The sequence below is a fragment of the Podarcis pityusensis genome (genome assembly GCF_964106645.2).
Source record: "Podarcis pityusensis genome assembly, chromosome: 2".
NCBI lineage: Eukaryota > Metazoa > Chordata > Lepidosauria > Squamata > Lacertidae > Podarcis > Podarcis pityusensis.
In genome coordinates this window covers 61,766,670-61,793,383 of record NC_138029.1, presented here as the reverse complement: position 1 = coordinate 61,793,383, position 26,714 = coordinate 61,766,670, and the positions used below count along the sequence as shown (strand labels likewise).

The 26,714-nt window shown below is 40.2% G+C and overlaps 2 protein-coding genes across 2 annotated transcripts in view; one reads left to right on the top strand and one right to left on the bottom strand.

Moving 5' to 3' along the window:
• Positions 1 to 26,714, top strand: part of LOC308469244 (uncharacterized protein) — a 310,857-nt gene that overhangs the window by 84,983 nt on the left and 199,160 nt on the right. The window lies entirely within an intron of this gene.
• Positions 7,282 to 26,714, bottom strand: part of LOC308471736 (uncharacterized protein) — a gene marked incomplete at its 5' end in the record, with an annotated part of 209,007 nt that continues 189,574 nt past the window's right edge. Inside the window, one exon of the mRNA XM_080995995.1 lies at positions 7,282 to 7,292. The remainder of the gene's footprint in view (positions 7,293 to 26,714) is intronic.

Below are 26,714 nucleotides of genomic sequence, written 5' to 3'. Positions count from 1 at the left end.
GCCGCGCAGATGTGTAATGATTAGAGAGCATTGTCCCAGTGTTTCCTCTGGGCAGCTGTTGTCATTTCCGTGTGTTATATTAATATATACAAGTGTTACGTTGCTTAACAATTCCTGTTGTTAATTAAGAGATGTTTCCAAGAAGAATGCTGTCATTTTAAATTATGGGGAATTTCAGAAGTGGTGGGTCAGTTTTTTATTTCTCTAAAGATTTTGTTTTTCCATGATGAAAGAGCTGATGAGAGCCTGAAGCTACCTGGAAATTCCCAGGAGCTAGGAAGTGGAAAGCAAAATAGCCTCTAACCCACCATGTATATTTCTTCTCTCCTATTTTATGTACGTTTCAGTTGTAAATGTGTCATTCATTACTCATTCATTTACTCATCATCTTTCCCTTAAGGCAGAGTTCTCTCTCCTTCTTGTAAACATTTGTCTCTGTTTTTTTTAAGTTCCTTTAAAATCCCCATTTATCTTAACCATCAGATTGGATTTAACATGACAATATTTTTGAGTAATAGTAGTGAAGCCAGCCACTGAGGAACTGAGATGCTTAGCTTATGTCAGAAGTGTTGCTGGAAACTAGGTGGTTACATTGCGTGGCAATTCTTCCTTATCATTCTTCAACATAGATTGTATTCTTTCGTTGTTTGGAGAGGAGAGGGCATTTGTTGGCCCGTTTCGAGAATCAATGAAGCGCACCTCTGGGGGTGAAGTCAAGCTGCTGTGTTAGCAGTACAGCAGCAACCTTCCTGGGGCACAAGCCTGGGCAGTGTGTTTGGAGTTCCTGGGTTGCCCAGATGTCAAGTCCTGCTGATATGGTCCAAAAGAAAGCAGAGCAATATGTTTGGCACCAGCTTGGCTACAGGAGTTGTCGGAAGGAGGTGTACAAGGTGCCATCCAACTGTCTTAGGGACTCTACTCCAGATTTGTGTAGACTTCTGAGCCTTTCCTTCTTCCAAAAGCATCTCACAAGGCAGTGGAGGTTTAGGACCAGAGTTTTCGTTCTTCACGATGGGTTACCTTCTCAGATTGACGATCCCCATATGCCCTTCACTTCTCCCTACACCACGTGTAGCAACTGCCTCCTTGACCGTTGGACCCACTATTGGTCTCGCCCACTCAATCTGCCAGAGCCTGTCTTCACATGCAGGGGAAGTCCCTAACTCACCAAGGGATTGAGACTCATCAGCTATCCTCACCTGGTTTAGCCAACCAGTCAAAGCTGTTTCCTGGGGTGTGGCTGCTGTTGCATGTTTATAGCTTCTGGGAGCCACATGTGAAATATGAGTGCAATGGTGGATTAGCTACCCCAAAGATGGATTAACATGTCCCCCACCAGAGGTACTACCCCTCCCCTAACACCCTGTACACCCCAAGAAAGAGGGTGTTAGTCATTCAGATAACTCAGTCCTGTACATGAAGTCTCACTAAATGCAGTGGGTATTACGGTAAAGTTACTGTACACAGGATTCCAGTTTAAGTGAAACACTTTTATGTGCCATGAAATTTAATGGAAGTGTTAAGCACATGTTTAAATTTCTCCCACTTAAAACTTGAAAGCATTTTTGTCTGATTGTGCCCTAAGTAGGGCTAAGTAAAGAATCCTAATCTTAGTTTACGAATTTGCTACAAACCAAGGTTAAGGCCTTAAAAACTAAACCCTAGATTGAATAGATACTTCCCCCATTGTACATAATACAGATACAAAACATTTCATTTATAAACATTTAGGAGCACTTTAAGTGTCAGACTAGTGAAGATCACCCAGTGTAGGAAAGAGGGATAATAGCAGAAAAAGCTTTGTAAATCTTAGTTAGGAAAGCCTTGTAGATGAGCTAATAATAACACCAAAATATGTGAGGTCAATTCATTATCTATCAAGTGTGCTCTTACAATGGGTTCAGAGCAGAGGGTGTGGGGTTTAAAAATTCTGCTGTATCCTCACATTTCCAAGTTCCATATGTATTCTTTCTCCCCCCACTTCTAATTCCGGACTCAGAAGAGCAATTTGGATGTTGAGACCACCTCTGAGCTATTTCGTTTTTGTAAATATGGAGGTATCATCTTTCCATTATATATTTGAGATTCCCTTGGAAGTTGAAATACTGAGACATAAGTATAACTATGTTTAGACGGTGTGTTTTTTCACCTGGAGTCCTTGTGTGGCTGGGGTTTATTATTATTATTATTATTTGCTTGCTTTCAAGATCATGAACATACCTACAAAACTCAAAATCTGCATAGGAATCTTTTTTCCTCAAATTAAAATATGAACAGACTTCCCTCCTGCCTTCTGATCCATTCTATAACACATGAGAGCCATAATCAAAATTAATCAAATATTATACAGAAAACACATTTTATGTGAGAATTCAGCACCGCACCTTATGCCTGTTATCTCATAAAATCCTGCAATATTGCCTTCCATTCTTGCCCCACTGCCGCAGAATGGACCAGTCCCTCTACACTGATCCACACTATTCCCAGAATCCCTGTTATACAAAGCTATTTAATGGCATTAAATTTGCTGTGCGTCTGTTGTGGGGGAGGTGGGGAGTAGAGTTGTAAATCACATCTTAAAGACCATTTGGCTGTGATAAGAGCCAGATACAGTGGTTCCAACTCTGCAGGCCAGTATTGAGTAGCTACCTTTTCATAAGCAAGCTCAAACCGATTGGGGTTTAGCTTTGCCTCCCCTCCCTTTTCTTTCTCAGGTCCCCCTTTGAAGTTGCCTTTGCTCCATATCATACAGAAAACATGTTGTGTTTAGTCAATGGCCCAGTTGTTAATAACTTCTCCATGTTGTTTATATTTGGCAGTAGGATAGATATTAGAAGCTATTTACAAAAAAACCAAACCCCACCCTATTTTAAATTAATAATAATATTTTCCTTTAAAGAGTCTGCGCTGCTCATGCCATTTGGTCACCAGCTGACTGCTTTGAAATCGGCCAGAATGTCCATGCCATCTACAATTCCCACATTTTTAACTGGGTGTGGCTCACCTATATGTGGGTCTTTTTGTATAGCTATGCTTTAAAGTCAAGAAATATATGCAAAACAAATGGGAAACACACCAATTTTTGAAATGCGTGTATTATAGAAAGAATCTTAGACATGTTTTTCATCCTCCCATGAAATGCAAAAACCAAGTTGGTGCCATACTCAGAAATACTGGGAAATTTGTCCAATGATCAAAGTAAAGCAAGGATTTGACAGGATCAAAAAAAACAGTTTTACCTATCTTAATCTGATGGGTTTCTCTTACAAACATAGAATGAATAAACCTAGAAAAAGGGTGGGGAACTGCAGGCTTGGGCTGTATCTGGCCCTTGGGAATCTCATTAGCTGTGTCCCTTCCCCAGACCATACCCTTTTAGGGATGCCTGAAGGCCGTTTTACACAAAAAAGGTCACCTGATGTCATTGCAACTACCAAACTTGTCCCGTTGGGGAGGTTGATGTGGCTTGGCCAAAATGGCCCCATAGGCCAAATGGGGAGGCCTGGCAGGGCCAGAGGTTTATCACTCATGATTCAGTATGTGATACTGAAATGTTTGATAGGAGCTACGAGTTCCATCCAACCTTGTGTGAGCAAAAGTCAAGCTCATGCAGTGCATCTGTCCCTTCTTCTCCAAAAGACCAATCAAACACTGTCAGTTGTAGCCTGTTCAAGACACAGTCCACAATATTCTGCAGACCCCACATCCTTTTGGTGATATACAGTGGGCTGCATGAGGGAAGAGGGGAAGGAAAAATCCATTCGTTGTGCAGCCTTCTGCTCACACAGCATTGGAGAAAATCCCTGGAGTCTGCCATAACATTGCACAGCAGCTATCTGCAGCTTATTTTGAAATGACTCTTCATAATACATTGAACACTGACATAATATTACGTAAGTACAACAAAAATACAAGTGCTGCATAACTGAGCCATACAAAATAGCAGTGGTTCTTCAGCTGTGATCCCTGGTGCACTTCTAGGTCGTCCCCTGAGATCATAAAGAGGTTGTCTTGAGGTTTCGACCACACTCTGAAAAAGCTAGCTGCACTTACTCAACACTGTCAACTCTGATAATATGATTTATGTACGACTATGTTACCGTATTGCAAACACTAGCAAATGTGTAATTTTTAAGAGCTTAAACACATGTCAGGTTGTAATTTTAAAGAAATTAGAACTGCAGTTAATTGATTATGCAGCAAACGTTTTGTTTTCAGATTCTGGTTACAACATAGTGCAGCTACGTTGCTTTGCCAGATATATTCCAATGCTATGGGCATACAGGTTAAGAAAAAGTGTAAAAAATAAAAATAAAGCAAACCAGAATACTGTAGTGATGCTCAGTATTACAAAATGTAAGAAAATAGTAACATGGCATTATGGTCGAAAAGTCTTAAACACTGAGGTCAAGCTCTGAGGGCCTTCTGGCAGTTTTCTCACTGTGAGAAGTAAAGTTACAGGGAATCAGGCAGAGGGCCTTTTTGGCAGTGGCACCCTCCCCATGGAATCAGGGCCGTAGCTAGGGGGTGGTGAGTGGGCCCCCGCCAGGGGCGCAGATGATGGAGAGGGGTCGCAAAATTGGCTAGAAATGTGTCAAATATAAATATAAATATTGATTATTGCCTCATAAGAAATGGTTTTAAATAGAGGGTGAATTGAATGGGTGGAAGGGTGGGGAGGTTGGAGGAGAGGCAGAAAGAAGAGCTAATTTGTCCGTGGCTGGGGGCGCAATATGGACAATTCTGCCAGGGGCGCAAGATCACCTAGCTATGGCTCTGTGTGGCATGCCCTCCCATCGGATGTCAAGGAGATAAATGACTATACAACTTTTAGAAGACATCTTAAGGCAGCACTGTATCAGAAAGTTTTTAATGTTTTTATTATTGTTATTATGTTTTATATGTGTTGGAAACTGTCCATAGAGACTGAGGCAACCCAGCCAGATGGGCAGGTTACAAAAAATAAAATTATGATGATGATTAAACCAGATAAAGTACTTATGGTTCTGTGAAACTTGCTATACAAAATGATGCCCACTCAGATCAGAGTGAAATTTCTATAAAGAGGAAAGAAAGGTCAGTTCCAGTTGCTGTAGCTCATTAAACCTCCTTGCAAAACATGGATGCTTCTTGAATTTTCAAGGTTGCCTGTGTGGTGCCTACAAGATTTTAGAGCAGCCTGTAAAATCTCCTGTGTTTGCTGGAATTGAGGAAGCCTCCTTTTATCCATTTGCAATTTTTTAAAAAGAGGTAAGAAGATGATACATTATTCCCCAAAATGTTCAGAACTTTTGGTCAGATCCAATAAGGAAAGCATTACTGTTGTACTAATTATATGGGAATATAGTCGGATATGGCAGTTGCTTTCTAGTGTTTACTTCACATACCTCTTTATTGATAGAAATTAGTGACCCATCGGTTGGTGTTTAGAGTTAACATGCTCCCAGAAGCTAAACAGAACACTGCCCCCTAGTGGAGGAGCACACTTTACCCTGTGCAAGTTACAGTGATTTGCATTGGGGAAAATTCTGATGTTCCAGACTAAAGCATTATCTAATTTGGCATGTATATTTTACTTGTTTTTCTAAGTAGGTGGAAAACTTTGATGCCCCCAAGTTTACTGAATAATTTATTTGCAATTGGCATTCATTCATTGCTCACAATAAGCTTTAAAAATGGAAAATTTTCTACAGGAAAATAATGTACTGGAAAATTTATGCTCCACATCACTGCCTACACTTGGACAACTATGTTTATCTTGAGAACTGGACTGTGAGGAAGCTGAATATATACTATATTAGATAATATTGTATCATTGATGGTTGTAGTCTATTATTATGTATAATAATATATTATTTATGGCTGGGAAATTGCTACAAATTTATCCACACATAAGAGAGCTATAAAAATAACTTTAACTATCATTGTGGAAGTGGGAACTCTTGTTGTTTGCCATTCCTTGATTGAAAGCCACTGTATAAAAGTTGTAGGTTCTATTTCATTATGAAGCATTTCATATTGTTGTTATAGCAGCCATACAGAGAACAAAGAATTATAATCCTAAACCAATTATATATCACCACGCAGTGTTTCACAACATAGTATTGCATTGCATTGGGGACTTAAAGTAGTGTTAGGAAAGTGGGAGAGTTGGCAAAGTCCCCCCCCCCATTATCACTTTAAATATTTCCTTTAAAAAGCAACCCAACTGTTGTTGCTATTAACACAGTAAATCTTGAAAATCTGAACTGATCTATAAACTGAGAAAATGAAACCTAAACCATTTTCCTACCCAGCCATTTCAGATATCGTGTTTACTCTGTATCAAAGCACATGGTTGTCTTCTAAACGATGTACTTCACTTATTTATGCTAATTGTCTGGATGTTAGTTTAATCTGCTTAAAATCAAGACTATTTGTCACTGAGGAATTTCATTGCACTCATGGATTCCCAGAGGCCATGCCAAAGTTTGCTCACATTTCCTAACAGTTATAGAGGACACTACAGTAAGTTGCAGACCAATCACTTCTATATTACTTGTAGGATTAGTGGTAAAAATTGTTCAGACATTTGTGCAACTGCAGATTAAACAATGTAGAAGTAAACCTGGCAAGGACTTGAGTTTCCCCCAGTCAAACTATATACTGCAGGGAGAAGCAGTAAAGTAACTTTGGTAAGGCCTTGCTGATAACACACTGAGCCCATATTTGTTAACCAGCAGCATTCTGAGGCTCACTTTTAATACAGTACCAGAATATTGTAGAAATTGCTTCCTAATGTCTGGTTCCTGTTCCACTCTGGAAATATTTACATAACTGCATCCCATAGGATTGTCAAGGTCTATTGAATGCTACCCATGCCAGTTTCAGCAACCGATACTGGAATGTGTGCAGTGGACTTAGGTGTGGTGGTACTCTTGTCCTGATGTGATTGAGTCATCCAGATGTTATCAGACTAGCATAGGACCTAGCCACGGTGGAGTATCAAATGTATTGTTTCAATATACGGTATAAACTGGGTTTGTTTTTATAACTATGAATTGTAACACTTCTCTATGTTTCCACAAAAATTAGATGCTTCAGTTAGTCACCACATGATTATAGCTGTGTGTCAGGGCAGATGCCAGGAGCAGATCAGCAATAACTCACATGGTGCCAGTGAAATTAACTCTCAGTATTAAAATAAATAAAACAGCTCAGGAGACCAGGCCTAGTGAGCACAGCAACTCTTCCCAGTAGATCTTGCCCCACTGAGGCAGTTGCAAGGACTGAAGGACCCCACCTTCCCTCAGCTCCCTAAGTCATCTCCTCCCCCAGTTCCTTTCCAAGCAATATGAGTCTTCTTCGTCTTACCTGTTTTTGCTCCACCCTCTTCATGCCTTTTTGGGTTCTGGGAGAACAGCGGGGAGGGGAGCTGCCTGTTGTGGGAGGTGGAGACAGCCTAGCTTCCTCACCAGCCTGCCTCTTGGCCCCCCCTCTACTCCAGCCTCTGCTTCTGCCTCTGATTCTGGACTGGGCTCTGCCACAGCCTCTTCCTGCTCACTAAACCCTGTTACCTCTTCAGCTTCCAACACCTCTTTCTCTCAGACTACTCATCATTGTCCCACCACCAAACCCATGGTTATGAGCCTTCTTCCCTTGGGGATTCTGTAGCTGGAGCCTTCCATCATTTCTCTCTATCCAGCCAGTCCATGACATTGTGCGTATATAGAAGGGGGAAGGAAGGAAAATGGAATTCATCAATCTGAATGAAAAATAGTGTAGGAAAGAGAACAGACTGTGATAGGCAGGGAAGGGCTGTAGCTCAGTGGTACAGAGCATACTTTGCATGCAAAGGATCCCAGCGTCAGTGTCTGGCATCTCTAAGTAGATCTGGGAATGACGCCTATATGGAACTCTGGAGGGCCACTGAAAGTCAGCATAGACAGTACATTTGGCAGGAAGAGCAAGTAAATGCAAAACTTAGTACTAAGAATACTATACGAATGAGATTCACCAGCACAAATCTAGCAGTCCATCTGCATCAAAACTGCTAATATGAACTCCTCCTCCTCCTCCTCCTCCCCCCCCTCTCACATACACAGAGTCTTCGGCTGTTATAAGGCCATTCCTATGTTCCTAATCAAGAAGCTTCTTTTCAAAAATCAACTCATGATTTTACTTTTCTCATCTGCCAACATTAATCTAACACAAGGAGCAGGTTTGCCCTCTATCCAGGCCATCACCATGCTTTCATCATCTGGAAAGGGACTTGATATTTTTACACCCACCCACCCTCTTTTTAGCTCTCTCTGTTGCTTACTTAGGATAAACTTGAACCCTTTTGTATGATCAATATTTTCATACATGTTACCTTGATAGTTTGTCACTTTGTGTACTTCAAAGCTTCTCTTCTCGGAAAAACGAGAGATAGCAATTGTTTCTGATTTAGACGTTAATTGGATGCATATGTGAACTTTATTCTCTAGAACCTCTTTTGAAACTGCAGATGGTCTGTTAATTCTTGGGTATGGGAAGAGGGGTTTTCTGGTCTCATTTTCCCTTCTGTACTATTTGTATGACATGTTAAATTAGAGTTGGACCTAACAGAAGAGGTAATACCCTGTTATGATCCTCTTAGGCTGTGAATACAAGGTCTGTGGGGTGATGATCAGTAAAAGTAATTAAAGTGAGCTGTAAGCAGTGAATTCCAGTTTTGCCTTCAGGTCTAGTCCAAGAGATTGCACTGAGCTATGCAGGGATATTTTAGGATAAAAGGGGACCATGCTGACTTCTCTTTATGGAAAGAGATTGTCTTCAAATGTAATCAGTGTTGTGATTTTCAGCACTATTTGACACACGTTGTTATGGTCAAAATACAGATGGTTTCTACCCCCTTGCTTTTTTAAACTTAGTAAAATGTAAAATCTGCCTGCTCCCACTGATTCATACACTTTTACTACTCTCTGAGGGTTCTACAGATAATCTCAATAAATAACTGGGATGCAGATCAAAGATCCAACACTAATAACTATGCTTGCTCCAAGTACATCTCCTTTTATAATACAGAAGTTGCCATACAAATCTGAGGAAGAAAAACCCCTGGATGTGATTCTGGATGGGATAGGCTGTTGAGCATGTCAAGTGCTATGTTTGTTTAAGGAAATATAATTTCCCAGCTCTGAAACATCTTCGAAAGGTGCTGAGTAGCTTCAGCTTCCTGCTGAACTCAATGGATGGGACTGCCAATAACGGGCAGCATTTCATATCAGAGCATCTGCTAATGCTATTGAGTTCTGGTTAGTCACTGGTTTTGTAATCATTTTGACACCTGAGCAAATAAGAGTGGAGTGTGAAGCAAGTGAAGTTGTTCATTCCATTCTGTTATCCTGCTGGGCGTAGCAGCTGGATTGTTTTGCCAAGCGACCTAAGTTTGGTGGTCCTTTCAGGGTCCTCTCTAGACCCCAGTGAGCCAGATCCCTGAATAGAGTCCTCTTTGATTAGTTTGCAGAGCATGCATGACAAACCTTGAACATGATGAATGAAGCATGTGGTTCATGCATTATGGATGGGTGGGAAGGTGACTAGCTGGGAGAGAATGAATGATGGATTTGGTCATATTTACATTCATTCTAGTACCACATAAGTGAATAGGGACAATAATTCATGCTCTTGTAAATTGAATTTATTGCAGTAAAGTGTAAATCTTTTTAAGCAACTCTGTGTTATTCATGCCTATTCTTCTCCTTGTGCTTCTTTCCTCCTTTCTTTGTATGAGCATGTTCAAATTACTCATTCTTACCCTAGAACATAATCTCATACAGTTAAGTGCCCGATATTGAAATTAACATCATATTGGAGATCCCACAAGATTTTCAAATGCTTGTAGTTTCCATGTTATAAGCCTTTTGTGCTTCCAGTTAAGAAATAGTTGTGATCTATCTTCCTGTGTTTATTATTTGTATTCTGTGCAAGCTATGAGATATGAGCTTCGGTAAAGTGAAGAAGAAGAAGGTATCTAAAGCTGCAGCAAGACTTTTAAAAAGTGTTGGCCCTAACAGGGGTAGGTAGGGACAATCTGGGCTACTGTCTGAACTATAAGGGCCAAAAATAATGCTCTCCTTGTCAGAGCACAATACAAAGTTGATACTGAGGCGAGGTTTGTTAAAATTGCCCTGGAGAAGGATTTTTATACACCAAATGAATTTTAATAACTGTTGGGATTCCCCTCATCTCATTTTTGAAAATTGATTTTTGGCCCAACATCCCATTTTTATTTATTTATTTATTTATTTATTTATTTATTGTGATTCAAATTTTCAGTATCACACAGAGAGAGTAAAGAACAATACCAACAGAATTTGTAGCCATTTTAAACTGTAATCTAATTAATATTAGAGCAGAGAAGGAAAATTTGAAACTTAAGAAACAACAATGTATTCAATAGATGCATTATACTGTCCCTTTTTTTGCAAAATATTAATGGTTACACCCCAGAAAAATTTAAGAAGCAGCACAAGTACTTTATTTTTGAAGTATTGCACACTCAACACAACTATCATCATGATAAACTTCCTTGTAGCCACCTTTGTTACATCAGATCAAATGCCCTCTATGCATCTTCAAGAAGGTCTCAAGCACAGTGCATGAGATTGAGACTGAAAGATGAAAGCCAAGCAAAGAGAAATGATGGACAGATTATATAATGAGTATTGACGTATAAATTACAATTTTACAAAGGCTGTGCTGGGAGAACTTGTGGTGGTAAATGTGACCTATTATGTTGATGTTAATTGTTAATGAGGTTCTTCCTGAATTGTGAAAAGGACTTAGTGAAGCAGAAATCTTTTATTTTATGTGGTTATCACAAAAGACTCCTTTTGCTGCATGAATTCTTAAGCTAAGTTTGATGTTAGCATTTGTTTTGTCATGGATATTTCCACTAGTCCCATTTTAGATATGTTTCATTTTGCTCTCTCCCACAGTCTGTGGAATCAGACTACATTTTATGTTTGTGCCGGTGTTTTTAGAAATATCAGCAGTACAGTGGTACCTCCGGTTAAGTACTTAATTCGTTCTGGAGGTCCGTTCTTAACCTGAAACTGTTCTTAACCTGAAGCACCACTTTAGCTAATGAGGCCTCCCGCTGCTGCCGCGCCGCCAGAGCTCGATTTCTGTTCTCATCCTGAAGCAAAGTTTTTAACCCGAGGTACTATTTCTGGGTTAGCGGAGTGTGTAACCTGAAGCGTATGTAACCTGAAGCGTATGTAACCCGAGGTACCACTGTATATGGATGAATAAAGGCTTTGTGTGCATATAATGTTAAACCATGTTGCCACCAACATAGTGCCTTCCCAACATCATCGGATTTTAGATCCCATCTTCCCTGGCCATCAGGGCAACCCTTCCTGAGATGAAATGGGAATGTTCTGCTCCCTGTTCCCCCGCCATGCCATGTCCTACCCACATCCACCGTCGTGGGAATGCCTGCCCCCCTTCCCAAACTTGGCAGGAGCTATGGGGTTGGATGCTATGTTACTATTTGCTGTATAATTCTATAAAGCAGGAATGGGAACCTGTGACTCTACAGATGCTGCTGGACTACAGCTCTCATCCTCTCTGACGATTGGCAAGGCTGTCTGGGGCTGATAGGAATTGGAAATCCGAAAACATATGGAGGGACATAGGTTCCCTATTTCTACTTTACAGCATCAAACAGCAACTAAAATAATCCACAGAAATATTATTAGTATCTTGCAATGCTTGGTGGAGAGAGAAAAATAGGCACGCATTTAATGTTTGTTAGGTTGTTGTTTAGTCGTTTAATCGTGTCTGACTCTTCGTGACCCCATGGACCAGAGCATGCCAGGCCCTCCTGTCTTCCACTGCCTCCCGCAGTTTGGTCAAACTCATGCTGGTAACTTCGAGAACACTGTCCAACCATCTCATCCTCTGTCGTCCCCTTCTCCTTGTGCCCTCCATCTTTCCCAACATCAGGGTCTTCTTTTCTCATGAGGTGGCCAAAGTATTGGAGCCTCAGTTTCACGATCTGTCCTTCCAGTGAACACTCAGGGCTGATTTCCTTAAGAATGGATAGGTTTGATCTTCTTGCAGTCCATGGGACTCTCAAGAGTCTCCTCCAGCACCATAATTCAATAGCATCAGGTTAAGAAGTTTGCTTCAGGATGAGAACAGAAATCGTGCTCCGGTGGCACGGCAGCAGCAGGAGGTCCCATTAGTTAAAATGGTGCTTCAGGTTAAGAACAGTTTCAGGTTAAGAACGGACCTCCGGAACGAATTAAGTACTTAACCCGAGGTACCACTGTATACAAAATGAGAAAATAGAGTTGGAGGCAATATATATAACAGAAATGGTAATCCTTGGTTATATCTAATCTAATCTATCTATCTATCTATCTATCTATCTATCTATCTCAGAAACTGTAATATTTGATTCAGTTTATCAGTGACAACAGATTTTAAATAATGGTTTTATATACCTCAAGCTTTGTTTTGTAGGTTATACTGCATAAATCAGCAAAGGTGGCAAAAGAGGGAGAGAGATAGATCTTAGCAGTCCAAGTGCCCATTGCGCTCAGCTCCTATATTTCAAGGAGGTCTGTTTCTACAAATACGTACAGGGTTAATTAGAATTACTAGTGGGTGGTTAAATGGTCTTGGAAGGTTATCACAGTAGTATCAGCTGTATCATAATTAAAGATACAGCTCTTATCTCTAGGCTGATCGCTTACATTCTTGTTGACATTGCATTACTCTGACAGGCTAGTCAAATGGAAGGCACAGATCCTGGTGTGCTATCAGTTCTCTTATCTTTGTCAACAGTTCATTTATTCTCTCTATCTCTTTGTTACTGGTCAATCAAGAAATCAATTACAAGTTAAAGCAAATATCTCATTAGAAAATAGATTAGGCATGATAAAGCTGAGTAAAGTGACACAAAACTGAAAGCAGCTGCTACTACCCAATTGTGCCAACAAACTAGTTCTCAGTTGTCAGGCAGTTTGGTGGGAAATATCCACTCTCAAGAATTACTTATTTTACATGGTTGGACAAAAGCAATAATTTCAATAAAAGTCTTTCATATTTACACCTGTAGTAGCATCATAGTCTTACCACCCCCACCCCCATGGATGATGTTTAACTCTTGTGGAATTGCTGAATTACTGATTTCTCCTTAATATGTAGATTCAGCCAGATGTATTTATCATTTATTTCATAACATTTATATACCACTTGATTGTAAAAAAAAAAATTTAAAAAAAATCCTCAAAGCAGCTAACAAAAAGAATAAAACAATAAAGTTATTGGTAAAAACAACTAATTCAAACAGAAATAAACTAAAAATACACATGCAGATGCTCCCTGTATCTTGATAATCTTGGAAGTTTAGAACTTGGATTATTTAGATTTAAGTCATATAAATACTTATCTGGGAGAAAGGATTACCTTGTTCCCCCTCCCATGATGGGTACTATGTGTGTTTCAGATTACTTCCTCCTTGTTAACTATACATTATGGTCCACTGTATTGACGGTACTTTATTCTTACATGAAAGGTGCATTTTCTGTTGTTTATAGGTATTTAAAATTTTCACTTTATCTTTCATTAACATTTGAAAAATAAAAAGAGAGAGGAAATCCTAGTTAAAATGTTAAAACTCAAGATTTTGTAGCACACTTAAAGACTGTAGTAACAAGAACCAGAGGAATTTCTTGACAGTGAATTCAGTGCTTTCAGATGCTATTTTGTAAACATTGCCAGACTTCTCCACATACAAGGATCTGGTTCCCACCTGGTGGAATACTCAGCTTGCCTGCATTTGATTAAGTGACAGTTGCTTAGAAAGGTTGTACATATTCATACTTCACGTAAGAACTAAGAGGGGGATTTCTCCCAGTTCCCCTCTGCAACGTATTTCAGTGGGGGGAAACTGGGTAACCTGAAGTCAAAATAAAAAAAATCCTTCCAGTAGCACCTTTAAGACCAACTAAGTTAGTTCTTGGTATGAGCTTTCGTGTGCAAGCACACTTCTTCAGATACACATGTATCGCAGATACGCGTGTATCTGAAGAAGTGTGCTTGCACACGAAAGCTCATACCAAGAACTAACTTAGTTGGTCTTAAAGGTGCTACTGGAAGGATTTTTTTTATTTTGACTATGGCAGACCAACACGGCTACCTATCTGTAACTGGGTAACCTGAAGATGAGTTAAGAGAAGAAAAGCAGTGCATTCAATCAAAAGTGAGTGCACACAACTTCCTTCCTGTATGCATGTGTAAGAGTGGAGGATGGACTGCGGCCACATTTCCTGGCCAGGCCCCTGAAGTTGCACCCCCTGTGGACTCTGTTCCCCATTGCTCATGAATAGCCATCTCTTTTCAGACAGCCAAGCTCTATAAACTGGAGGGCAGGGGAAGGATTTGTGTGAAGTAAAGTACCAGAGGCTAGCCGTATATATGGAGGAGCATATCTGAATTAGGGATTTAAAAACAGACCAGACATATTTGCAGCTTTACATATAGTCCAGTCCTTAGCTGTAACTGATGCCTGAGGTTTGTTTGAGGTATGTTATCCTCTTCTTGAGGAATAAGTCATCTAAATTACACTTGATCATGAGCAAAACTGAAAAATCTGCTTGCCACTTCTCAACTTATGTTTAGAAGGTTGCATTCAAAATGGCAGCTTCTTCTCGTGTTAAAATCATTCACTCAATCAGTTCTCCATGGTGAACTGGGGGTAAACATGAAACTTTAAAAGCATTCTGAATTTATTCCACTTCTCTCTCCCTCCCTCCCTCTCTCTCTCTCTCTCTCTCTCTCTTAGTGTTCATGTTGTTGATATTTAATTACTGTGCAATTAAGATGTTGTTTGACATGTTTTCTAACAGATTACAAAATGTCCCCTGAGAGTTGTTTGGAAGGGTCTACAACCTTTTCATTAGAACTATTGCATAGTGTCATTCTTACATTGTTTTTTGCAAAAGTGCAGCCAGTTGTTGGATTGCTTTGCATGATGTCAGTTGTCTGGTTGCCACAAGTGATGGTGTGTGCTTTTTTCAGATGCTTGTTTTGTTGTCTGCCAGTGAAACTCTGCAGCATCTGTATAGCCTGTGTCTTAATTGGCTCATTTTCTGTGTAACCTCTTATCTTTATGTTTGATGAGGTGGTGTAAGATATGTTCACCATTTAAAAGCATTTCTAACAATATCCCTCTACCATCAGTGATTATAACTAAGTTTAAGATTCATTTTACAATTGTTAATGAATATTGAAACATTTATTTTCTCCTTACACCCCCTCCCAGCTGTAGAAGAAAGCACACACACACACACCCAGATGACATATCTGGCTGATTATCTTTCATTTGAGGGTAGCAATTTTAACAGGGTTGAAAGCCCAGGCTTGTATAGAGGCTGTGGATGTTGGGTTTTCCTAACTAGTCATGAAAAAGATCAGCACAATTTGTTTTGCTGGCAAATCATACATCCTGAGTGGCAGAGCTTGGTGGCATGTGTATATTTTGGAAAACAGGTGCAGGAGAAAGAAAAGAGTTATAGCTTATACATTGTTTTTGTGGGAGGCTGTTTTTGCTCTGTACCATAAATAGTTGTACTGGGAAGAATGCAAGAGAAGTACCAGAAATGTAGTCTTTCTGAATCTGGAGAAGTGTTGTGTTTTCTGTTTTATCTCTAGCAGTAATCTGTTAGCAATAAAATGCCCTCATACTGCTTCTGCCAAACGGCTAAGGGGAATGAGCAATAACAAATTGATTACATTGGCATAGTTAGAAAAAACTTTTTTCAACATTTAGAAGTAAATGCTCTCAGGAGCTACTTAATGTGACCATGTTTCCAGTTGTATAGATGTTCCATTAGAATTGCTAGACATCTTTATGTGTACAAGATCAAAGCATCTCCTCCTGGGTTTCTGTTAGACAGATTCAACTGAAAAGAGAATGCTATTGCATATTGGGAGAGTAGTTGCCTGGGACCTGACTTTCTCATTGTTGAGCCATAGAGTCTTTAGTCTAAGGAAAGTTGTGGATGGTCAGGCAGGGGGTTGTTTTTAGGCCCTCATGACTAAGCTCTCAAAGAATGGAGAAGACCAGAGTGGGTCTAACTGTCCCTTTACAGAAACTGAATCCAAATGAGAGCCAAGGAAGCCAAAGGGAAGCCAAATGAGAGCCAAGGGAAGGGCATCATATATAGTGAAGTTTATATCTGGATCACTCAGGAGGGTCATCTCCATGAAATAGGGATGGCAGGGCAATTGAGTAGCTTGGAACATCTCATGAGACTGTTGCTTTTCTAGTACAGTGGTACCTCGGGTTAAAAACTTAATTCATTCCGGAGGTCCGTTCTTAACCTGAAACTGTTCTTAACCTGAGGAACCACTTTAGCTAATGGGGCCTCCCGCTGCTGCTGCGCCGCCACCGCACGATTTCTGTTCTCATCCTAAAGCAAAGTTCTTAACCCGAGGTACTATTTCTGGCTTAGCGGAGTCTGTAACCTGAAGCGTCTGTAACCTGAAGCGTCTGTAACCCAACGTACCACTGTACTACAGATACAATAAAACCAACATGGGCTGTGTGTATGTGTCCAATGTGAAAGCCATCTCCCTCGGCCTGAAGTGAGATGAGCACCACACCCCATAGTCGCCTTTGACTGGGCTTAACCATCCAGGGGTCCTTTACCTTTATACCAATGTGAAATCTGCCTCTCCCTGTAATGGATCTGGTGAGCTGAGTTGTGCACATCTTTCTTTGTTGTCCATCTGGTCTCTTCCCTCTAGTTTCATTAGCTATTTCTATAAGCCACATTTATTCACTGAGCCAATGAGTTATACTTTGGAGGTGTCAGGCTTCATATTTCTTGCCATTTATTTCTTCCATTTTTTAAAGATAAGAAATTTTAGATTTCAAGCTCCCCACCTTGCCTTTGCTCGTTGGGTAACTATGTACTGTGATAAAAAAGAGTGCTCTACAGTAGCATTTATACATCATGAAGCAGTGAGGTCCCAGTGATGTATGCACTTATTACAATGTGTATAATATGTGACCTCCCCCAACTGTTCATGCCTGACAACATTTTCAAAAAACCCATATAACATTTTAGGCTTCATACCCTGTGCTTACTACTAGGCTTATGATAAAGGTTAAGATAAGAAAATAATAAGAAATGCCTGAATGTATGTGAGGATTCAGATCATAATCCTAAATTTAAACTGAATGCAAAAAAAGTTAGATTTATTTATGCTTAAAAGACTGATGAGCCACTTTTCTATTAAAATGTTCAAGCAATGTAGAAAATATTTTTTAAAGCAGCAGAATAAATAAATCTGACTTACTTAATAAGTTTGTTAAAACAATAGAGAATATTTAAAACCTTAGGAAACAAATACGGTAGATTTTAACTTGCTTCCTGAAGGCAAAGTGTTGATCTGGCTCTTATTTGCTATGCTACTTGAGCCTGGACCTAAAAGCACCCCTAAACTGTGAATCAGGTCTTTTCAGGGGAAGTTCAGCCTCATCCAGAGTGGGGAAATATTGCCACCTGGAGTCATTGAACCATCAATGAACAGTAACTGTATTATGCAGCTTTTGGGGGACAGACTAGTTTCTTCAGAGGATAATTGTTGCTGCCTAAACCACACTAGCAGGTGATCAGACCATGACAAAAGAGTCTTCCTGCCCAGTGAAGAGTATGTCCTACTAAGTTCATTAGGCCAGTGACAAGTTGGGGCAGCCATGTGCTTGCCATGGTCTTGAATTCCTCAGCTATACAAGGTGGCCTGAATGTGGATCTGAAGGTCTTCCAGACCACCATCCGAGGCTTCTCAACAACAATTTCAAACAGACTCAGGTAAAATCTTTTAGAAGAAAAGCACCCTGTATTGCAAATGCAGTAGCAGCTAGCCAAGCAACTCTGGGAAGAGTATTTCCAAATCAAGGTGCCACCACTGAGAAGACCTTTCCTCTAGTAACCACCCATCTTGTTACTCTTCCAGTTTTCTTCAATGTATTTAACTTTCAGTGGAGAGTATCACACCTAGAGGCATATGTGTGTAAAGCCATCCTCAGTCTGATACTGTATGGGCATTCCTTATATTTGTACCTTATGTACAAGTGTGAAGAAAGTAGAGTATATGTCTGGTTTTTAACTTGCATTAAATGGACACATTGTAAGGGATGCAAGTTACTAAAACTACAGGGTAGTGTGGAGATTTCTCTTTAGATCCCTTACAAAGAGCACCGGCCGTTTGTTATTGTATGTCAGTGTAATTTTGTATATTAAAGCTAAACATTAAGATGTGAATGCCAAGCTCTTGAAAGATGCACATTTCACAAGCCCTAGGAGACATGAAGGAGTAATCAGGGGTGTAATTAGTAGTGATTTGTCCCATGAGTTGATGTGGTAATATAGCACATGGGGTCTGTGATGATGCATCAAACATTAACAGCTTTGCATCATTACCATTATGGGCTGGAGATTAAAGGCTAAACCTCTCTCCTTTTGTTAAGTAATTTTGATATTTTTAGTTTATACTCTGATTTTCTTTGCCAGGTTTGATTGTTTCTAGCTCTTATTTGTTTGCCAAAGTTATGAATACTAACTCGCTGTAGTGGCAAACCTCGTGTATTGTTGTGTTTAAGTCCATCTGCACATCTTGTGCAGGCCTTAGGATTTTACACAAACAGTTTTTGTGAAGTGGAGTTGTTATGTTTTGAATGTCAGCACCTGCTTGGCTCATTATCATATATTCTCTAAAAATAGTGCATACTATGTTGCTGTGGTGTGTTGAGGAGGAGATGGAGCTAAGAATGTACGGAGAAAGAAACTTGACTCTTTTCACCCCCTCCTTTTAAATACCAGTTATTGTCACTGCCGTAACTGTACACCAGATAAGACAGACAGACAAATGGCTATTATCAAAGTCAATAATGCCAGTGTTGAAAAAAATACTCCTGAATATTGTTTCCCTTTTTTGTTGGATAGATGTCTGTTACACAGAGTACACATTTGATCGGTAGTAATTTCTATGAATTTCTATTCATCTCCACTCTTCCCAGACAATTTGGTTATCTGAATTCTTTTGGCAAGTCTGTGCTCTGCTCCTCCCGCCTCCAGAAAATTGAAAGGGGGGGGGATTGCAGGCTTCAAAGAGAATGCCTTTTTATTTCTCCAGTAAATATCATAGAAGGCCAGCTGCTTGACAGGGTGGAAGTAATTGGCATAATCCCACAGTCTTCTTAATGGAATAGGCACCAGATTTACAAATTTACTTCAAATTGGCTAATGCTAGTATCTTTTCTTGAAGACATCAGAATTCATAGCCAAAGCATGAGAGGTCTCTTGTTAAAAAATTATTAATCTCATCCAAATCTGGTCTTTGCATTTGCCAGTTCTTTTTTTTTGGGGGGGGGTCTCCGCGCGTTATAGTTGTTCTGCTTTTGTAGGCATTTTACCTGAAAAAATGAAGCATGAATTAAGTATGCTTGCTCTACCATTTTCTGGTCTTGTATGAAGTGCAGGAGATAATGCACACCTATCATGACAAGATGCATGTTCTCCCCTTCATGCATCTTACAGAGGTGGTATACAGTTCTCTTCTCCTTCAGTGGAAGCCTTGAATTGGTTGTTGTTGTTGTTGTTTAGTTGTGTCCGACTCTTCGTGACCCCATGGACCAGAACACGCCAGGCACTCCTGTCTTCCACTGCCTCCCGCAGTTTGGTCAAACTCATGCTGGTAGCTTCGAGAACACTGTCCAACCATCTCGTCCTCTGTCGTCCCCTTCTCCTTGTGCCCTCCATCTTTCCCAACATCAGGGTTTTTTCCAGGGAGTCTTCCCTTCTCATGAGGTGGCCAAAGTACTGGAGCCTCAGCTTCACGATCTGTCCTTCCAGTGAGCACTCAGGGCTGATTTAGTTAAGAATCCAATAAGCAAGGTTCACTCATGCTGCTTTGAATGAATATCTCTGAACCCATTTCTGGAGTAACCACTAACTTACCTTCTGATAAGCGAGTCCACCTGATAAGCGAGTTTCCATTTCTGTATGGGGAGCTTCCAAATAACAGGTAAAAGAAGTGATTACCACTGATTGCTTGGGTTTTTGAGGGGAGGATTATGCTCAGATTCCAATTCATGGTTCCTAATCTCCTTGAACTATTTCCACCCTGAATGGTCTTTAGAAGAACTTGCCACTAAGAACTGGTACCTGTGTTTTCCCCTACCCCTCCTCCTTCCATTTACTTTGTGTGCTATGTCTTTTAGATGGTAAGCCTAGGGACAGGGACATAGCTGTCAACTTTCCCCTTTTCTTTTGAGGAATCCTATTCAGAATAAGGGAATTTCCCTTTAAAAAGGGAAAACGTTGACAGCTATGGACAGGGACTGTCTGATTTTATTGATGTGAAAGCTACTCTGGGGGTCCTTTGTGACTAAATAGCCAGATGAAAGTATCACACATTCACAAAGCCAACTTAAAAGCCCACCAACCCCCACATCTGCTCTGTGGGCCGGAATTTGACAAGCCATTTGTAGAGTTTATGTAAGGATTGCATTTACTGGGAAGTATTGAACTGAGCACACCTTGCCTACGCCTTATCTTGGCATTTACTAGAAGCGTTGCCCCCATAATGCATTTCACCTCATCATGAATTGGGTTTTTTTGGAAACAGAAAAAATATATATTGTGTTTTCAGTTAAGTCTTTGAGGCCATTTGACAATATCAATTCTAATTTGCTAATTTTGCCATTCACTGGTTTTAGTTATTTTTCTAGTGTAAACCACTTCTACACAAATTTCAGTTGTGGCTGAGGCCAAGGACTATGGGTTTTCTCTGTTTCTACTCACTTCATTTGGCTGGGCGTTACAGTTGCTTAGAGAAGTATGATGAGTGTCTCCTCTTGCGCGTCTAAATAAGGGAGGTGCAATCTGGGCTCTCCAGTCTGCATCTTGTTCCTTGAAAATATGAGCAGTCACAGGTTTTATAAGTATCAGCATGCACATACACACCCACCTTCATTTTTACATCAATTATTTTTATGCTAAGAAGCAGACACAATCAAAATTATTAGACAAAAGAATACTGAGAATATTGCTTCTATTCTTTTTTTAAATGGCATTTTCTCACATCTTCAGTTACTTGCTTCTACCCTCAGCTGTCAAATGTTGACTTTTTTTGTTTCTTCTTCCAACTTACACAACTTAGCATACATCTGCTGTCCCCTGGAGGCCATTTTGTCCCACATTCAGAGGACCAAAGATCTTCAGTCTTGATTTATATCATACTGTGTATGTACACTGTAACTGTACCTCAGTGCAAGTAATGTGGCATGCCAATTTCTCAGGAACTGTTTGTCTGCAAAACAGTTGGTCATGTATCATTTGGGAGAACTGAATCCCTTACAGTGTTGGCTTGGGTGTGCTTGAAGTTGATGTTCAGCTGTTGGCAGTCTTTGATATGTTGGACAGCACAGCAGAGAGAACTGACTAGTGAATGAGTGGGTCTTAATCAAATATCTCCTCACATGTTTTCTCATGGAATGGGCTGCATCGTTTGATGGCGCTTGGGGAGCAACTGTGTTGAATATCGTATAAAAACAAAGCAATAAACCAAAACAACAAAATGTTCCATGGTATGTATAGCAAAGCAGAATGCAAACACATTTCCAAGTAGCATACTCCAAAGAGGATATGGAAAAGAGACTGAGGCCTAGTCAAACATAAAAATAAAAATGAGAAGGATAATATGGAATGCTCTTTATTGCTGATAGTTTAGGAATCATGATTTTTTTTTTATGTTGAATGAATTTTAGTCAAACCATTGCACATTAACCTGAAATGTTTTGGTAAAGACAGTTAAGATATATTTAAAATAAATAATAATAATATATATATATATATACACAGCACAGTAAAGACCTGATAGCACAATTAAGATATGCTATTGTAACAACATGTTCTCGCTAAGTATTTTAATTTCATAATCTGTGTCAACATTGTGTGTGGTTCATTTATAAAAAGAAGAGTACTACTGTCTGAGGGATGACTGGATGTTCAAAGCTGCTTTTGTATACATGTGTGGTATTTGGAGTGTAGCATGCTTCCAGAGTTCTCTAGAAATACACACTTTTATGTATGTCTGTGCATATTGCTGGGTGGCTGCTCTGGAAGTTGTAAATGCACATGTAACACTGTCTTAAATGCACATCTAAATTACTTACTGTATTGCTAATATTGGTGTGTGTTTTTTCCCTTTGCATGTTTCTTCTGTCCCCTCTGATGACTCGGACGTCTTTTGTTCCACGACATCTTTATATCTTTTGCCCAGGTATGTCAAGTGTTTTTAAGCTTGTATGCATCTCTAATAAGATTATGTAGAAATTATTAGTTCCTGTTTGCAACTCTTCCTCTTTTATTGTACATCTCTACTGCTTAGTAACGTTTACCGTATTTTTCACCCCATAGGACGCACCGCCCTATAGGACGCACCTAGGTTTTTTTGGGGGGGGAAATAAAGGAAAAAAAAAATCCTCCCCAGGCACGGGGCTGGCGTGGGGGAAGCCCGAGCTTCCCCCAACCCCAGCCCCCAGAACTGCCTGCTATCCGCAAGCCTAGGGAGCCGCGCCGGTCTCCCCAGGCTTGCGGACAGCTGTGCGAAGCCCGGGGGCGCTCTTCAGCGCGCCCGAGGCTTCGGAATGCAGGCAGCTCTGCGGAACCCTCCGGAGCCCGGGAGGGCTGCGCACAGCTCCGGAGGGTCGCGCACAGCTGCACAGAGCCCGGGAGCGCAGGCAGCTCTGTGTGACCCTCCTCAGCCGGCGCGGCTTGGCGCAGGGTTCCGGAGGGTCGCACAGAGCTGCGCGGACCCCGGGAGGGCAGGCAGCTCTGCGCGACCCTCCGGAGCCCGGCGCGGCTTCGCGCCGGGCTCCGGAGGGTTGCGCAGAGCTTCCTGAAGCCTGGAGAGCGAGAGCCTCTCGCTCTCCAGGCTTCAGCGAAAGCCTGTATTCACCCCATAGGACGCACCCACATTTCCCCTTCATTTTTGGAGGGGAAAAAGTGTGTCCTATAGGGCGAAAAATACGGTAATTTAGTCCTTAGTGTGAGATTTTGTCCAGTTAATTATGTCATCTATAAAAAATTCTCATGTGACCTCATTTGACATGGCACCAACACACAATGTATGTATATTGAGAATAGCCAATTGGTTAGTTGCTGAAAGTACAGCTTTTCCCTTTAGCTTTATTTTATCACCGTTGAACTATTTTGCACATCAAAATAGGAAAAGCTAATTGCAGTGTCTAAGGCAACATTCCCAACTTTGTGACCTCCAGTTGTTTTGGATTAGAACTTCTAGACCTGCTGGCTGGACTGTTGGGAATTGTAGGTCTATGGTTTAAGTGGTGGTTCTTAACAGCATTTCTGAAAAACTGATCTGAGACAGTAATACGCAAATAGTGGATTGATGTTGGAAATGAGGTGGCCAGTAGCTGATAAATTACAATTTCTGTGTTGGTGAACAATGATGATCCTGGTACCTACAGTCTTCAGGTACTTGTGTTATTTCTTCATTACCATATGATCCAGCAAGTTGTTCCACCAAATGAGGCTTCTTGACTGTTCCATTAAAGATACCTAGATGTTTTATTAGCAACATGAATGTATTATGTAAAATAAAACTCTCATGCTCCCTACTTCCCGGAGCAGTGATAAATTCAATGGGCACCACTTACCTTGGCTTCCTTTTGTGCAGAGGTGAGGGACCTGTGGATATTGTAGGACTCTGACTCCCATTAACCCCAACTAGCATAGCCAGTTGTCAAAGATGATAGGAACTGTAGTCCAATGAAACCTGGAGGTGTTCAGCTTCCTGCTTTAGTGGAAATATTCCTGGAAGCGTTTTGTAACACCTAGTTTGTTTTATTTTTCCAAGTAGAGCATTGGCAGCTTAAGCACATCAATAAGTTGCAGATCCACTGTTCCACATCAGATTATAAGAGAGGGGAGGTATATACACCCTGCATCTCAAAAACTTGCTTTTTTCTGCCTCTCTTCTATCCGAAATCTATTTCTTTTCATAGAATCACTGTTCCAAAAAACATTTTTATAGTTCCTTCCACACACATATACACACACATATACATCTAGCTTGTCATATCCTCTCAACTGGACAGGGAATGAGTGTTCTCCCCAAATTCTGATGGGTTTCACATTCCGAAATATCATTTGACAATTTATTCTGATGAAGTGATAGTCCTTGCATAGCCTGGGTAATTACCAATAAATTTGCTTGACGAAAGGTATGGCCAATCTAGCATTCATAGCTATGGGACCAACATAGTCTAGATCATTGGATCTAGACTATGTTGGTCCCACTTGAGTTCCAATAAAATCATTTAGCTATTAAAAGGAATATAGATAGATTGCTCTCCATTCTGTTGCATTCAACCCCCAGCGATCAGTTCCCCACCCCCACCCCACTCCCCACCCCCAAAATATACACCCAGCTAATTTTTTTATAAGTCAAATATAAGCCCAGAATCACCTCCATATGTTATGGTTGCTAGAATTTTCCTTCTCCCTTGTATTGATTTGGCTACTTAATATTTAATCAGATAGCGACTGGGTGGGGAACGCCTGTTGAAATGCAGCAGATCTTCAGATTCTTGCAGCACATATTGGATTACTTTTATTTGCTACACATTTTTATCACTTTCTTGCTGCCAAAAGATAATGTAATATCTTCAGTTTCCCCCCAAGATTTGGACCTATAATTCTTCACAGATATAACCATATACTTTAATTCCACAATTTCCTTTACAGTTCTGCACACCCCAAGTTCTCAGTGCAAGAGTCCTTTAAATTATGAAATGTGCAAGGGTCTTTGAAGAAATAATGCACTCTGAAAATGCATACCATTGATATTTTGTGTGCATATGACTAATATAAATATTCTACTAAATGAAACTCTCGCTGTGTCCAAATTCCAGAGAGACTTGTGGTAGGACATGTATATGCAACAGGTCAGAATGTGAAACTAATAACACACACTTGGAATAAAAAACACATGTCTTTTGTTGCCTAAACTTGCTTCCCACCCCCTTTTAAAGCTGTTTTCTGAAGGATATAGGCTTTGAAGGGCTGTGAACTAACATCCTGGTCCTAACTCACCTACTTCAAAATAAATTTCATTAATTTCAGTGGGACTTAATTCTGTTTGTGTTTATGATAGCAACTTAAATGGAACTTCACTGGGGAGGGGGAGTTAAATTCCACTTAGGCTGCTGTCCTATGAGGAAAGAGGCCTTTCCCCCAAAGGATGGAAATGTTTCTTTGTGATAGGAATGTGTGTGGGAGGGCGGGGTTTGCATGAAACACAAGACCTTTAAGTATAGAAGTTTGTTGAAATGTGAAAGATAAGTGTGGAAATCTTGGCTCCAGAGCAGTCAGTGGGGATTTTCAAACATTATTAGGACTTTGCCTCTTGTTACAAGCTGCAAGGCTCTTGCATCAGAAACTTGATAAAGCAGATGTTAATTTTGTTTTATTTTATCTTCAGGGCTTTAAAATGGCAGTTTTAAAGACTTCTTTTGAAATGACATTTTTTAATCAAGCAGTAACTTAGTGCATTGTACATTAGTTATTGGATAGCTCAGTTGGGTAGAGTGTGGTGCCGATAACTCCAAGGTTGCAGGTTCAGTCCCTGTATGGAACAGCTGCATATTCCTGAATTTCAGGGGGTTGGACCAGATGATCCTCAGAGTCCCTTCCAACTCTACAATTCTACGATTCTCTGCAACCTAGTGTGGATTACAACAAGAAATACATAAAACAAAAACCTTTAAGATCAACAATATAGTAAACAGAAGATATGTCAGTTTTCTGAAGTCCAGGCATATCTCTGCATTAAAAAAAGCCAGACAGAAGAGAGAGGTTTTTATCTGGTAGCTAAAACTCTAGAAGGATTGTATCCCCTCTACAGGGAGTGTATTCCATATTGGGGTGCTGTCCTGAGACCTCCGGGTATAGAGTGGTATAAAATTTTTAATAATAATAATAATAATAATAATAATAATATATTCCAAAGGCCTTAAATCAGATCATAGAACCCTGAGCTTCCTTTAAAGCCAGATTTACCAGCAGGGCATTCTTGGTGGATCTTTGTTGGTTGATACTGGGAAAGACAACCCCTCAGATAACTGGGTCTCAAGCCGTTTAGGACTTTACTTGCCCGGACCAAAATCTTAATTGGCACCTCCATAAAACATTCCGGAATGGTGACCTTTGCAAGATATATTTTCAAAGGTATGCCGTTCTAATTGTTCTTTTACAAGAGACGCAGTTTCTATGTCATTGTTTTTTTGTTGATTCTGCACGTATGTGGAAGCAGACAACTGTGGTACGCAGGGCCTGGTTAATGCTTGGCTTTACACAACCCATTTCAACGTCTTTATTCCAAATGTCAAACAACAGCATTTGTTTTTAATAATGTTTAAATATTGTAATTAAGAAAATAACACTGCATTATTAAACAGAAGTTAAAAGAAATACATTTTTATCACAAGGGTTAAAGTAGGCATGTCAAGCCTTGTATTGTACAGCTAAACAAGAGATTTGACATCCAGCAATGCAATCCATAGCAACTGAGTTAGTTAGCAGACCTAACCAGTGCTATTTTTTCTAGAGAAGGAGGTGCCAGAACTTGCCATGAAC